Raw genomic sequence first — 14568 nt, 5'->3', positions numbered from 1 at the left:
ATGGTGCCTCATCCGTTTACTGCTGCAAAAGCTTTCTATTTTGTTTTGCGGTTTTATGTACCGTAAACTCGACTCGAAGGTATTGGAGCGCTTTACATGAGCACCAGTTACATCACACATGCATTCTTGGTAGGCACGGGGAGATTACGTGATTTGCTCAGAATCACAGGATGTTGAGTCGATGCTGGGACTCAAACCTGCTTCCCCAGCTACAAAGTTGGCAGCTCTGGTCGTTAGGCCACATCCTCGGCCCCCTTCACATCAAACAATAATAGTAGCAACGGGGGTCTGTGACATGATCTTGAGGGGAGGCATTTGTGGATCATGGCACTGTAATGACAGGGGGAGGGGCAGTGCACTAATGGCTTGGGAGCGTGAGCTTCTCACATTACCTTTGTTTAAACAAGCATTTACAATGCAATGGTCTCGGCAATATTATAGGTAGAGCTATTGTTATTGCTCATTATTTTTTTATCATTATTGAATCCCTAAATAAATGGCATTATCATTTCTATTGGCATTAGCTTTTTTTTGCATATGTGATACCTATTGCATTAGCAGAGAGAGAGTGAGGTAGTGAGATAGAGAGAGAGAGTGAGGTAGTGAAATAGAGAGTGAGGTAGTGAGAGAGAGTGAGGTAGATAGAGAGTGAGGTAGTGAAAGAGTGAGTGAGTGAGAGGTATTTTCTGACATAGTGAGATAGAAACAGTGAGTGATATTGTGAGATAGAGAAAGATTGAGGTAGTGAAAGAGAGAGTGAGGTAGTGAGGGATGTTGTGAGGTATTAAGATAGAAACAGAGAGTGATGTAGTGAAGTAGTGAGATAGAGTGAGGTAGTGAAAGAGTGAGTGTAAGTGACTTAGTGTATTTGAGAGAGAGAGAGAGAGTGGGGTAGTGAGATAGAGAGAGTGAATTAGTGAGTTAGAAAGAGAGAGTGAAGTTGTGAGGTAGTGAGAGAGTGATGTGGTGAAGTTTTGAGAGAGTGTGTTGTGATATAGTGAGGTAGTGAGAGTGAGATAGAACTAGATAGTGACGTAGTGATAGAGAGTGAGGTAGTGAGATAGATAGAGTGAAGTTTTTAAGTAGTGTTTTAGAGTGAGAGATAGTTACTGTGGTAGTGATATTGTGTTGCTGTGAGAAAGAGAGAGTTGAGTAGTGAGTTAGAGAGTGAGGTAAAGAGGTAGTGAGAGAGAGTGTAGTATAGTGAGAGGTAGTGAGAGATAGTGAGGTAGTGAGAGTGAGTTTGGGAGAGAGAGTGACGTAGTGAGAGAGCCAACCCCCCACACATACAGAACCACCCACACAGAGCCACACACATACAAAGTGTATCCCCCAGACATACATACAGAGCCACACATACAGAGTCAGCCAGACACAGAGAGCTATCCACACAAATATTCAGAGCTACAGATATCCACCTTGCAACCCGGTGCATTGAAATGAAAACAATGCTTCCGAAAAACACCTCTTTTTCCGTTTGACTTAATCAACATGTATTATTGACTTTACATAAATAAATCACCAAAGTACATAATATTTAAAAGTTCTGAAAACAACCAAGCTCCCCTTACCCACACACTTGCTTATGATACATCTTTTCACCCATTCAAACTTCACTTCATGCGCCCCTCTCTGCCAATCGCATCTATTCAATCATACATTCATTACACTTCCCACACATACCAGCACACCCGTACCTCAAAATAACAAATTTATACACATACAAAAAAGATTCTCTAATGAACAACAATGGCCAACCAGACACAAATTCTCAAAATACAAAGCTTTCAATTTTTAACAACAATTTGTATACTTGATTGTCCCCACAAAACAGGTTGACGCGTTTCAAACCCCTTCGCATACGGGGTTCTCTTCAGTACCGAAAAGCTGGAAAACACAAACAATCTGTGTCTTAGTTATTGAACATATTGTACATGTGCACCCCTGTCTCAGAATATCTCCTCTCTCTGGTATTATTATACCTTATTCTGAACTGCGAGATCAGCTGATCCCTACTATGGGGCATATTATCAAGCCAGGCGAGACAATTATCGCCGCTTTAGCGGCAGAAAACTGCCGCTAAAACGGCGATAACGTGCTTGATAATTTGCTCTATGGAATTCCAATTGAAGCCCATTTTAGATGTCCTTCACATCTAACATGGGCTTCAATGGTAATTCCATAGAGCATATTATCAAGCACGTTATCGCCGTTTTAGCGGCGGTTTTCTGCCGCTAAAGCGGCGATAATTGTATCGCCTGGCTTGATAATATGCCCCTATGTTCTTAGAACCCAATCGCTAGTAGGCTCCGGCAGAGGTAATCATGCCATCTCAATGAGTCAGCATTCCATAATGTCATCAATCCCGTTCCATTAGATAAAAGGTTGCTTACATTTTAATTGGCAGACTGTTGAAAGCCATTTGGTCAAACAAAAACATGTTGCACATCCAGGCGCAATTCCTTAATGGCCATAAGCCAAAACAAAATAATTGCCCATTATTTTCTCAGAATATTGCCTTTTGATGCAGTAGCTCAAACCAGATGACGATGTGCCCCGTACCTGTATTTTGGCACGCGATTGTTTCTTCAGATTCAATTTTTGGGGTTCGCTGCACATTTACCTGAAAGAAATTAAAAGAACGTTCCCACTTAACCTATGTGCTTTGCTTAGAAGCGCGTAGCTAAAACAGCTTAATCGAAGTGTCTACACCAGCTGGACAAGTTCCGTTGATGTCTTTGGTTGGAAGAGTGAGACTAAAATGGCTCAACCAAAGTGTCTCTGCAAAAACGATTCAAATAGCTCTGGTTAGAGGCAGCCAAAGCATCTCTACCACGGCAGATCAAATTACGCTGAAAGCTCTAATTTAGAAGTGCATGACTAAAACCGAAGCGTCTCTACAACATCAGTGTTAATTTCGTTTTACCTTTGGTGACAGGCCTGGGCCGCTGCACAGTTAATCTTCCCGGGCCGCCAGCCTGCGCCAGAGAGCTTAGAGGTGACTTCCGTCTGCAGCAGAAGTGATTTAAAGGGCCCCGCGACCTTTGGTCACGCTCTGCCCAATCGAACTATGGGAGTTGTAGTCTAAGTTTGTTTTCTCCTGAGCCGGTTTTGCCAAAGAAAATTCTTAATGAACCACACTGGCTGCATGAGCCAGTAGTGGAGCCTGCTACCTAAAAATAGAGGGGGGGGGGGGGGGGTTATGGTTTTAAAATCGGCACCAGTGTCCGTTTAGCCCCAGTGTATTTTTAGGCATCATGCAATTCACACGGGATCAAAACGTAGACCTCCCGCTGGACTGTTGGAGGTGCGATCTAGGCTTATTGGTGCCATCATTTTTTGTCTGGATCACATTTGAAAACAATGATTTAACCGGTAATAAACCAAACAGCACTCTGGCAGTCCGATCGGACACACATACAGAGGAAAAAGCAAGCCGCCCCTTGCACCAAGAAGAAGGAGAGAAAGAACACACTGCAACATTAAAAACCCAAAGAATGCAGCCCAGTCACCCTCCCTCTGGGCCTAGAGTTAGGAACAGCGGATAAGAGCCAAGGCTAAGCTAAGATGGTGCGTGGCTGGCAAGTAAATGAGACGAGAAGTTTCACCCCCTCCCACGCAGCCGAGAACTCCCAAAGTGCGCCTACGAGTCCCAGCGCTTTACTCGAGTGTAAACTTTCGACTGACCTGCCCGCCGCCGGCTCCTCTGGAGGAACGGAGTAGAGACACCCCATGGCTTGCAAGTATAGACCCGAGTATGTGAGTGTCCCGGGCCTGGACTCGCTGCTCCGCAGAACAGCTTTCTGTAACTTTAGCTGTACGGAAACGTGCCCCAGGCCTTTCCATTCTTCGGCGCTCACTGCTCGGCGCAGAACTCATTAGCTTCCTTCCTTTTGTGAGGGGAAGAGGCGTCTGCGAGCCAAGACCCTGGACCAAGTCATAACAGCAGCTGCAGTGGCAATGGGGACGGAGGCTCGGTCCTGCGGGGCTCCCACGTTCTCACACCGAAGCACTGGCGGAAAGACGGGCGTGCACAGAGGCACGTGCGCACGTACACGGAGACTAACAGAAAGTCAAGCTTGTACAGTCAGATACACTCAGAGACAGACACCAGCACAACAACACGGCGCCGAACGGATAGATCCTCACAGGCAGAGGACAGTAAAAAACATGGCGGATCGAAGCTTCGAAACTTTTTCGGATTCGGGGGCGTGTTCCTGCTGTTCTAAAAGGGCGTGGCTAAAAAGTGGAAAGAACAGCAAGGAACACGCCCCCGAATCTGAAAAAGACGGAGCCTATTTGGAGGGACGGCTCTCTCCTCCAATGGCGGGCCTCCGTTTAGGAAGCCAGCCAATGGAGGAGAGGCAAAAAGAGAGGCGGGCTAAGGAGCCACTCTAGGAAACATTAAATCTCGACTTCCGGTTCTGCCTTCGGCAGACCGGTAGTCCTCGACCTAAAAACTTGGGAGTGGACTGGGGAGAGGGTGTTGGGGGAAGAGCCCTAACCGGACAGGCATTGGGCCTTGTATGTAGAGCAACCAAGTGCTTTGACTTTTGGGTGGCCTCAGAGCACAAGACCCATGGAAGAAAGCGAGGTACAGGGTCTATTTATTTACCTAAAGCCTCAGAGGGAAAAGATAGCTGAAGGAATTTCCGCTATGGTCCATGGAATGAGGTGCAGGGCTCATTTTTAGGTCTCGCCTGAGGAGCGCATGCGCTGCTCGCTCTGGCGAGACATTTAGTGAGTGGGCTTTAAAAAGCCTGACCACAGCATTTTGGCTGGCATAGAGCGTGCGGTTACGCGCACAATGACGAGCGGAGGCGCCATCTGGCTTTCCTCTCATCATAGTGCACGCACACCACTCGCCAGACGTGCCTCCTTTTTAGGTCTCGCCTGACCCAGCCAATGCGCTGATCTGGCTAGACTTATTGAGAGGGCTCCAAAAAGTGCTACCAGGCCAGCCTAGAGCTACAGTGCATGTGCGCGGACGCGTGCGCAGCGCTTTACCGCAATTACTTTCACTTCCGCTTTGATGTTTGATCGTGATCCCGATCGCGATCACTTTAACTTTCGCGGCCGCTTTGCATAGCCAATAGGTCTCGCTTTTGGGACCTTATAAGTATTTAGTTAAGCAACTGTTGCATGGCTAAACACTTATAAGGTCCCAAAGGCGAGACCTATTGGCTATGCCAATGCTTGTTTGTTTGTTTTTTTAACTTGCAGCGCGAGCACTCGCTTGTTGTATTATGCAGTGCAGAATAATCTGTTTACTCCAGTCTCTATCACATGATCAAACAAACCTATTAGGTCTACTTTTTTAAGAGCTGGTGTCATCAAATCGCTTGACTTTTTAATTCCTTGTTATTTAAGTGAGAACACCAGCATGGTGTCTAAGAGGCATATGTGTTTGCTTTTGACATCTGATGTGCTAATCCATTCCAAATGAATGTTATTGCATCAAGAGCATTTCGTACCATGCTAGGGTATTTTACCGAAAGAAAGCACTATTGTTAATTGGGACTTGTTTTCGTTTTATTTTCAGTTACTCAAACTAAAAAGTAAGAGGACCGGGACAAATTAAGTCATGGGCATGGAGAGAAGACTACCGGTGAAGCAGAGTGGTAATCCAGGTACTTAAGCATAAAAGAAAGACTACTGTAAGGTGCTTCGTATCATGGACAGCTCGTAAAAGTAATTTAACGTTAAAATGACAGACCGAGAAGAAAGTGTAATCCTACATACTCAGCTATGTTATTACCGTTTTATTCATGATTATCGATTTTAAAGAATGACAATTTCTTAGCGAGACCTAGAAAGGCAAATACAATACATGTGTGAAAAACCTTTTAGAACAGGGATGCTTCTCTGCAAGTGCCAAAGATTTTTTTTTTTAAAAGCATAATTTAAGGCATTTGAAAGCGGAAAATTACATAGCTTCAATGTCTTATGGATCGTACAAGATGACATTGTACATTTCATCTCCGTTCAATTCTGTTTATTCTTTTTCAGCATTAAGCAATAACAATTATTACAATTCGGAAATTCCGAATCGGAATTCAGAAACACATAAGTACATTATTTATACTAAAGATAATTTTGCGCAGTGGCACGGAATTATTTTTTCAATATAGGGTTGAAACATTTTCCCACAATTTACCACTATTCATTTGACGAGAAATGTTATCGATATCTTTTTGTAGACCATTAGCTTTTTAAGGTCTCCAAATCATAGCATAAACATGACCAAAAGACTCGGTTTTGGTTACACATAATATTTACTCTCTGGCGTATGATTAGTTACCAATTATTAAGCGAGGATTACTAGACTGTGCAAACATGTATTAAGATAGTGCAAATGCTATCACACAATATAAAAACTTTAATATAGCAAGACAAACATGTCTCAACCTTCCTTCCCCTTTACACACAGTTTTCATTTTGGGTTTAACGATGATATATCATTTCATCTCGATGAAGGATACTCAATAAAATGTATTTCTTTTTTGCTCGATACAGAACCAGTAAAATGTAAACCAATTAAAAAACAAGCATTGGCATAGCCAATAGGTCTCGCTTTTGGGACCTTATAAGTGTTTAGCCATGCAACAGTTGATGTTGTTGCACCAAGGATATTGTGCTGCATAACCAAATACTTATAAGGTCCCAAACGCGAGACCTATTGGGTATGCCAATGCTTGTTTGGACTCGAAGCCCAGAGGAGGCAGTTGCTTGAGCAGCAGCCCTATTTTCCCAGGTTCGTGTGTGAATAACCCATTCAGTCCATAGTTTTTCCATGAATTTAAACATTTTAGTCAATTACATTATTAGGTCAGGGCTAGCAGTCCCAGAATGCAAAGGGAAAATACCTGTACTGGATGAGCGGCTCATGTATGCGGCAGGGAAATTTGAGAGATCTCTTAGTGGCCTTTGAGACACAGTACAGGGGATGGAATTAAGGTGCATACCTCAGAGGGAGAAGATGTATGGCGTCAGCTGTTCTATGGCCCGTGAGGGGGTGAGGTATATGGTTGATTTTTTTAGAAAATACTTTAATCCCTGAAAGGGGCAAGTCTACTGGAACAGCACCTCACCTTTCCAAGTTAAATACGTGTATATCTTATCCAGTTTTTCATTACATTCTGGAACTTGAAGTCGTGGGTATTACATAATTAAATCGGGATTTCAAGTCCCAGAATGAAAAAAAAAATTAGACTGAATGCATGCAGCTTAGAAACTGGATGCATGCCTCTAAGAAACTTGAGAGCTCTTTAGGCGGCCCACAGCTCTATCATAGCACAGGAGAGAAAATAGAGGTGCAGGGCTAATTTCTTTTTGCTTCAAAAGTCCCAGTGGGTGCAGACTGTAAAGCTATTCATGCATGTACCTGGGAAACTTGAGAGCTCTTTTGGCAGCTTCTTTTCTATAGCCCTAGTGAGTATTTTCACAATAATACTGCTCAAATAATACATCATGACCATTCATGCCACTCACACACCCCCTCCTCTGGAATTGAAACTTTTGGATGGAGGCCCAAATTGAAATAATTTTGCCCAGGGGAGGGCTATGCACAAAAAGGTATGATGTTCTGTGGTTTAGACTGTACACATCAGTATCTGACAATGTTGTACAGTTCTTTCAAACTCCAAATGAACCCTTAATTGCCTCGTTGGATTGGTGTTTTTTTGGGGCATCTTGTCTTAGGAGACGCTGTGGTCTGGATGTCCTCCTCTTATCCTCTGTCCTCACACAATAGAGGTTTTTGTCTTTGCCATGAGTGTGAGAGATCTGTGCTTGCACAACAAGAGGACTTGATGGGTGGCTAGCAGTAGTAGATGAGCGTGCTGTTGTACCTGATGCCCATATGTGTATCATTGTGCCATTAGTATAACTCTTGTGCAGCTTGTGCTATTCTTTTTGCTTGCCTGAGGGTGTGCTGTATCATTCAGTTGCACTTTCAGTCTGGGACATATTTGGTGTAACGTGGTGAATGAGAACAATATGTTGAGTGAATGAGGTTGATGTAGTGCTGTGATAGAGATACTCTTCTTGAGCTTTGGGTGGCCAGGGGCATCAGAAGAAAATGTCTGCAGATTGTACTGTGCTTGGACAGTAGAATAACTGAAATGTTCTGTTTGCAGCATCCACCTTTGAATTTGTGCGGATGGAGTGGATAACACTGCACTAAGATGTAGGATAGAGCTTTCTGATCCATAACCACCAGGAAGTGGTCAAGAAGAGCCTGAAATTATGATTCACGTGCACAGTGGCCGGTGATTCACTTCTAAGTTTGGAATTACATTTCTCTGTGGGTGTCAGTGCAGTGGCGGCATATTCAACTGTTACAATCAATGACTGTTTTAGAACGGCAACCAGTCTGATTGACAAGTAGTTATGTGTGGTGTGGAAAGGAGTAGGCCATTGTAGTGGGGTCTGATCGAGATTCATATTGGTGTTCTGCTATCTGTGCCCAGGATGCATTTGACTTTGCCAGTTCCTGTAGGAGGTGAATGATTGTCAGGTTCTTCGTTATTCCTCTGTAGATACCGTCCAGTGAACCTTCTAATCTAGGAAAGACAGAAGTGTGATATGAAGTTTTTTTTTGCAATGTCGTGGGATCTGTGGGGTCCTTTAAGTCCATCACTTTGATGGGAATGGGGAGAAGCCACTGCTTGATAAGGTATGCCTCATAAAGTCTAGGGGTCAGGTATTTGTTCTTCTTCATCGTGAGACCTCTGTTATGCCGGCTTCACAACCATGCCGATGGCCACATCCCTATCTTCTTGGTCATTTGTGCCTTAAATCACGACATTGAACACACTGTGAAATGTGACCAACATCTCTATGATAGTGTTTAATATCACTTTAAAAGCATATGAAATAGCACCCTAAAAATTTGGGACAGATTGACTAACAGTGTGCTCTGGGCCTGCATCACAAAAGTGACACAAACTGGTGTAAAGTGTAGAAGTAGAAATACTTTCCAGGGAAGAACATGTGTTGTGCTGGGAAGTAGCCCAAAGTAAAGAAAATTAGTGTGGTGTGCCACTTTCTGTTACTTTGCATTAAAAGAGCTTACCATGGGTGTTGAATGGACGTTCTCATGCAACTACCCATGGAATTTGATACAAAGCATAGCCTACTAAAAAGGTAGACAGGACTTTGCACCAAAAATATACACCTTCTTGAGACAGGTATAATTTTGGGTTAACATTTTCTTTTCTCCAAAATTGTCAAACTTTGCTTGAGTTCTGTACTGTAAAGCACATATAAAAACTTGGAAAAGTATATCTAGGATTAGTATTTTGTACTGGAAGTGTATCCTTCCAGTCAAAACCAACAGTAGAATTCATGTGCGCACCCTTACACTATATTGCAAGGGCCTCATTTATGAAAAGTGTTGCATCGCTGGTTGACAACAGCAATGCAACACTTTCCATTGCGCCCCTCTTGCGACACCTTGGATGCACCGTGTTTACAGTATAGCGCTCCATCTCACAAGGATTGACAAGATACCTCAGGAATCCTGACGTATCTGGTGGCGCAGTAATGATGCATTGCTGGAGTGTACATGTAAAACAGACTCAGTTCCCATGTAAAAGGGCCTGCCTCAGTCCTTACGCCTGCTGTGAAGCAGGCATAAGGATTTGACGCAGTGAACTCATAGAAGTGGCGCAGTGAAAACTCAAGGATTTCACTGTGCCACTTCTACAAGTTTTTTTTATGTGGGAACACCCACCCTGCATACATTATTCTTGATGCAGGTATAATGTAGTACAGAGGTTTACAAATTGACGCATCTGCCTAGTTGCATCACTTTGTAAATATGGCTCAGTGTGCCGCATTGTGACGCAATGGTGGTTTAAGGCCTCATAAATAAGGCCCCAAGTGTTTTTATTTGTGGTGTAAGGCTGCCTAAAGTGCACTAGCGCAGGGAGAGAAAGAAACATTGCCATATCTTATTAGATGTTGCTGTTCTGTGCTCTCATTTTGATGAAGCTGAGCAACTTTGGTTTGTGTGTTGCCTCAAATATTAGTAAATCTACCCTTTTGGTTGTCTCGACCAGCTCAGGCCCATATGGGTATGAAAGGTCATGATTAGTCTCAAAGCAATTTCAAAACCCAACTAGTGATAGATGAGTATTAGAGACTTTGGAGAACGTTGTCACCTCATTCTGGTCACTTGAGATATCATCAGTTAGGGATTCTATGTTCTGAGCCCCTCTGATGGGTTTTTCTGAGAGGTGATTTTGCCTTGGCGTGTCTTAATTAGAGCCGATGTAGTGAACATACCTTCTCCTCTTTATCGAGAGGAAGTAAAAGAGTCATGCTGGGCATGTGGATTTAAGACTCTTTCTGCCAGTGCTGTTAAGTCTTGTGAGGGTATATTTGGAGGTAGGTGCTGCAGTCAGCAAATGCTGGTACTATGTGGGCAGTAGAAGAAGCACCCAACAGTTTAGGCTGAGAACTGCAGGTTGTGCAGGCAGTCGAAGCAAGGGCCACAAGTCACAGTGTAGATGGGCCCCACTAGTAGAAGAGGTGCTGGTTGTCTAAAAGATAGAGGAAAAACAAGTCTCGCTGTGTAGTACAGATGCAGTGGACCACATCTAGGAAAAGTGAGAGATAGAGGTAGGATTCATAGCGCTTTACTCGAGCACCAGTTGTGTTACAGACAGACACATTCATTTTTTGTTAGACACGAGGAGATTACGTGATTTGTTCAGAATCACAGGATGTTGAGCGCCCCTGCCGAGACTCGAACCCGGTTACCCAGCTTCAAGGTCAAGGTTGACAGCCCTAGCCATTAGGCCACATCCTCTCCCCTAGTGATTGTGGGAAAGACCACAGCAGGCTGTGCGATCAATGAAGGATCGTGCCACTCTGCATGGTGTCAGTGGGCCACATAGGTAGGTAGAATGTGGGACTTCTAAGACACACAGGAGTTGCTATCTAGCTTATCACCAGTGCACAGTATTCCTTGGTTGGGATAGACAGGCTCATTGAATTTGGTCACATTAGCATGAGTGAAACCATGGAACGGTGACTTTACTATAGAGAGGCCCCCCTCCCACCCAGGGCCAGAGACATAGAGTGTTGTGTTCAAGGCATATGATGTACACACCCTCTGTTCAAGCCTCATTGCCAGTGCCAGAACATGCAGGAAGGGGTTTGTATTCGACAACCCAGTCTCCTGGTTGTCAGGGGAGCAATGGACCAAGTATGAAATAGGCGTGAAGAGCCCAGGTATGTCAAGGGAGCTCTCTGTGGATCATGTGATACCTTTAAATACAGCTGGAGACTCAGCGTGGTGTCCTACCTATCCATGAAATTTTGCCACAGTGCTGCCATGGAGGTGGCACATATTGGCCAAGATCATGGCCACCGTCGATGAATAACTGTATGATCAAAGCAGCAGTGAAAGGACAATACACATTATCAAGGAGGCAACAGGAGTGACCTAAAATACATGCCCTGTACATTGCAAGATGAAGGGGAGGAGGAGATACTACTAAGAAAGGGAATTAAAAAACATATTAAAAGGAGTGCTTAGGTGAAAACAGATTAGTTGTGTGTGTCTACAAAGTTATAAAAACATCACAATTTTCAGGTTAAAAAAAAGAAGAGGCACAATGAGCGAGAACTTAATTAATTCAAAGTATGAACCAAATTAACAAAACAAATTTTGAAGAGGAGTTTGCCTAACGGCTAGTGCGCTCGACCTCGGACCTGGTGAACTGGGTTCGAGTCTCGGTAATGACGCTGAACATACTGTGATTCTAGGCAGATCACTTAATCTCGCCGAAAATGAATGTGTGTCCTCATGTAACGTAACTGGTGCTATGTAAATCGCTCTGATACCCGATTGGATTCGGGTCAAGTTCGCGCTATATAAGACACTTGATAACATAGAACACTCCAAAGACCTGCAAAAACACCAAGTACTGAGGGGCATATTTACAATAATTGGCGCATCCCTGCATATCAGCAGGGATGTGCCAGTTATTGTGCGCCACAGCTCCGCCACCATGGATGCGCCGCATTTACAATGCGGCGCACCATGGGGCAAAAACGGCACAGATAAGTGGCGCATTGCTGGAGTTGCGTCGCAAGCGCGACGCAGCTCCAGCAATGCTCTGGGGGGCCCTATCTTGTGAATGCTGCGTCAATCCTTACGCCTGCTTCAGGCAGGCGCAGGGTTTTGACGCAGCATGGGCCTAAAAGTGACTGAGTGAAACCTTAGAGATTTCACTCAGCCACTTTTAGGAGGCGTTCCTGCGACGGAACGCCCCCCCCCCCCCCGCGCAGGAACGCCTAATTCTGGCGCAGGGCTTTACAACGTGACGCATCTCCCAGATGCGTCACGTTGTAAGTACCCCGCACCATGGATCCCCGCGCAGGATTTGCGCCGCCGCTGCGTCACAAAAGTGACGCAACTGCAGCGTAAATGAGGCCAAGGGGTTGTAAATCTGCCCCTGAGTTGGGTAGACTGGTCTTAAATACCAGAGTAAATGGGACCTATCTTTCATGCAGGTGTAGTACATGAGCACATAAAAAAACACAGAAGGCAGGAGTCTTGGATGCAAATGGGTAAGGGGGATATTGCATAAAGCGAAAGATGAGGCTGTGGAGCCAGGAAGGGGTTAAGATGGGGCAAATGTTACTTCTAGCGCTGTGTTGCTGATGCTCATCACATTTTGGGGTAACCATGTTAAATGGATCTTTCATTTGCAACAACACCAGCTTCGGAGCTGTTTGCTCACAACACATTGGCCAAGACTACACCAGGCTCCCAACGGATCCCTCAGGAGTGAAATGGAGATAAACAGACAGCACACTCCACACACGGCGCCAAGTGCCAGGATTCACACCCCGCGAGAAGCAATTTGCTCCTCTTGCTCGGTTTGGTCCACATCAGAGAAAGCAAGGAGGTGCAAACAACCCGCGCCTCCCCTTTTGTCTCGTAAACAAAAGCCCGCGGTGCAGTCGTTTTCACTTAACATTTGCTGGACTGGACCATGAAATGGGGGTTCAGGTTCTGTGAAACGAGCAGTAAAATGAAAGTGCGTTTCATACAATAATTTAGCTGCCAAATCCTGTGGGACTGAATCAGGTCGATTCGCTCCGAGAGGGAGACCCGGCACTTTCATCTCGAGAGGGGGCACATGAATTTAAAAAAAATCCTGGCCAGCCAGGGATAGCCGATAAGATATCAAAGAGTATTAGTGCTTCATTCATCACAGCTCAAGATGCATTTCAAAGGAGGGCTTTTTAATGAGCAATCTACTGAATTATCTTACTTCAGCCAGATGCAATTGCAAATACCATCTTTTTATGTATTTATTTGCAGTTTTCTAGAGCACAAACATAACCCGGCGGGGATCAGAGTGCTTTACTTAAGTTGCAGCTGCATGCAAACCATTTAAATAAACACAAATTCAAAGCTAAAATAGCAAGCCCGCATATTCCTACTTACATGTTAGGGCGAAGGTTTTTGTTAGCTGCAAAAATATGGAGGTGAATTTGCTTTGAGGAAAAAGCAGGGAATTTATTACAGATCTCTTTGCCCAGTCCAGAAAGTCTGACAATCACCAGCAGTAGGCATTCTAAGCAAAAGGCATTAATGAATTCTGAAATTGGCGTCACCATTTAGAACACAATTACATTGAGTTGGTGAAAGTCCTGGAGATGTCTAGTTATTGTTAAGATCCCGAATCTACCCATGGGCGCCGCTACTGGATCCACAGAGAAAGATGTGGGGCATGATGCAAGATGGCGGCATCCTCACTAATTCCATGGGGGATCCCTAAGCAGGACCGAGAATGTACTTATGATCTTCTGCCTTGGGCACGACAGGCCAATACCCATCAGGCATGGTAATGTGGGACATGTGGTGCCGCTCACAGCTCTGTCAACAGACAGTCTATGCAGGGTCTGCCTCCAGTCAGCTCTGGTCTATCCACTTTTATCATATGGCCATTAACCCACCACAGACACTACGACTCCTCCTCTTCGGTTGGTCAGAAGACCTCCTCCTATCAGTCATCAGGCCAACATTCAGGGCATCCAGCCAGCAGCTAAAACTCACTGTGTCACCATCGGCCAAACACCATCAGGGATCAAGCATTAACATGACCAGCCCTATATGGACCCCCATGTGCAGCTGTCTCCATCTGTGAAGACTTCCTCGTCTTCCCTGGGAAGCCAGCTAGGATGGCATGGTGGGGCAGACACTGAGGAGTCACTGGCATAATTAAGGCTCGGGTCCTTTGTAGATTTAACCCTATTGCATTAGGTTGCTCTAAAGGCTGATATTTTCTCTTCTTGACAATCAACTCCATTCATATGTCACAACTCATGTTTTCACTTTCCCCATGATTGAAAATACAGTTGCATGGCCCCACTCTAAAAGTTCTGTCTAGTCATCTCTGAAATCCTAGCTGCAATCCCTCAGAATGAAGTAATGGATAAACAACGTTTAACAGGAACATTATTAGGTAATATTTACCACATATCCTGAATTCATATTTACAGAATGTAACAGAATTAGTATTGTCAGCATAAAAAGTAAAT

The 14568-nt window shown here is 44.5% G+C and overlaps 1 long non-coding RNA gene across 1 annotated transcript in view; it reads left to right on the top strand.

Annotated features, from left to right (window-relative positions):
- Positions 1 to 14568, top strand: part of LOC146802389 (uncharacterized) — a 340705-nt gene that overhangs the window by 228423 nt on the left and 97714 nt on the right. Inside the window, exon 4 of the long non-coding RNA XR_014967381.1 lies at positions 5543 to 5630. This is a non-coding gene — a long non-coding RNA (uncharacterized LOC146802389). The remainder of the gene's footprint in view (positions 1 to 5542; positions 5631 to 14568) is intronic.

Source organism: Triturus cristatus, chromosome 8, assembly GCF_964204655.1.
Source record: "Triturus cristatus chromosome 8, aTriCri1.1, whole genome shotgun sequence".
NCBI lineage: Eukaryota > Metazoa > Chordata > Amphibia > Caudata > Salamandridae > Triturus > Triturus cristatus.
This window is presented reverse-complemented; position numbering and strand designations above follow the sequence as displayed.